The sequence below is a fragment of the Drosophila rhopaloa genome, unplaced genomic scaffold (genome assembly GCF_018152115.1).
Source record: "Drosophila rhopaloa isolate 14029-0021.01 unplaced genomic scaffold, ASM1815211v1 contig_27, whole genome shotgun sequence".
NCBI classification, from domain to species: domain Eukaryota; kingdom Metazoa; phylum Arthropoda; class Insecta; order Diptera; family Drosophilidae; genus Drosophila; species Drosophila rhopaloa.
In genome coordinates this window covers 41189-42767 of record NW_025335120.1, presented here as the reverse complement: position 1 = coordinate 42767, position 1579 = coordinate 41189, and the positions used below count along the sequence as shown (strand labels likewise).

Here is a 1579-nt window from a genome sequence, read left to right as displayed (position 1 = left end):
CGTCCCTCTAAATCCTTGGGTGGTGTTGCATTTCAAGTTGGAATCGGCTGGAAGAATTAAGACGGAGGTATTCGTTTTTGGTAGGGTTATCGATAAAGTAGGAGGGTGGCAACCCCTACTGGAGTGGCGCCCCCTTCTGCTGATGTCTTGGCTATCTAGCTATTTAAAATAGCCCGGTTCGCTCTGGGTATGGCTAGGATGGCCTTGGATTCGTCCAATGACCCACTTTTGGGAGAGGAAAAGGGAACATGGCGTGATCAGCATGACATTGCGTAGGTCAGGGATAGGTTTTAGTTGCTGCCAGACATCGAAGCCATGTCGACGGGATTTTTATATTTCTTAGCTTAGAATAGGCCAAGAAAAAGTGAGAGTGCGATTAGTGCGAGTAAAGTTAGAAAATTAAGTGGAAATTTATCCGGCCGCAGCAATAGGCACCGGCAGCAGCAACAGCCACCGGCAGCAGCGACAGCCACCGGCAGCAGCAACAGCCACCGGCAGCAGCAACAGCCACCGGCAGCAGCGACAGCCGCAGGCAGCAGCGACAGCCACAGGCAGCAGCCACAGCCATAGCCATCAACACCAACCAACACCGCCGCAGGCAGTTGAGCTTATCTACATTACCTCGGTGAGTCCGTTCCGGGCACGTAGAACCCGAGCCGCACAACGTCTCGAACACGACGCGACTCCCATACGACGCAGCATCTCCGACGTCACGGTCTGCAGTGGCCGAGGCAGGGCGTAATACCGGTTTCCGGACCGCCCTTTATAAGGGTCCCAAGTCGTCCCAAGTCTGGCCTTGCGCTAACTCGGGGTCTGAAATTGCGAAAGCGGGCTTAGCAGAACTCTATACAATTTATTTCATTATATTTACCTGTCCCTTTTGTGTCCTCTTGGAGCTCCAGCAGGGTAATTAGGAGAGAAAAGAGGTGTTTGATGAATGACAGCCACTTGGCTTAAAAGTTCTGCGGGGCCAAATTTCCGTTTTTAAGAAGGCCTTGCCGCTGGTGCAGTCCAGGCCGGGTAGTGGTTTTGCCCTGACCTGTAAGAAATGGTATAAAGAGGAGAGGATATACTTAACGTTTATATTTGGAAACCTTATGTATATATTTATAAATAAATGTACTTAGAATGGAGATGAAGATGATGTGGGCCTAAGGCAATTTCCAGCGGGGAGATGAACCGGTCGTAGTCTGGCCTGGCAGTGGCTCCGGCCTCGGAACATGGGTGGTGCCTCCCTCACGACGCTAGGGGCACCACAGGAAGGGTGGGTGCGCTGTGGCAGCCACATCCAATGCCACTTTTCCGTCATACTTGTCCCGGTTTGTTTATTTTGTCTTGTTTACCTTTTTTTTGTTGTTAGAGATGTTAGTACTTGTAGTGTGAGACGTCGATAGTAATCGATATTTAATGTTGTGGGGCTGTAGGGACATTGGGGGAACTCCGCCCTGAGGATTCCGGAGCTAGCCGGGGCCGTCCCAGGGAGAACAATATGCAGTTCCATAACAAATTCCACCAAATTCATCATATATTCGGTCCTTTAATTAGTAGTGGGGCTGGACCCAACTCTCAACTAGTAAAA

The 1579-nt window shown here is 50.5% G+C and overlaps 1 long non-coding RNA gene across 1 annotated transcript; it reads right to left on the bottom strand.

Annotated features, from left to right (window-relative positions):
- Positions 1–650: 650 nt before the first annotated feature.
- Positions 651–1330, bottom strand: LOC123037941. The gene is made up of 3 exons (XR_006417698.1): positions 1124–1330; positions 872–1039; positions 651–813 (listed from the first exon to the last, which is right to left on the bottom strand). It is a non-coding gene; the product is annotated as an uncharacterized LOC123037941 (long non-coding RNA).
- Between the last annotated feature and the right edge of the window lie 249 nt (positions 1331–1579).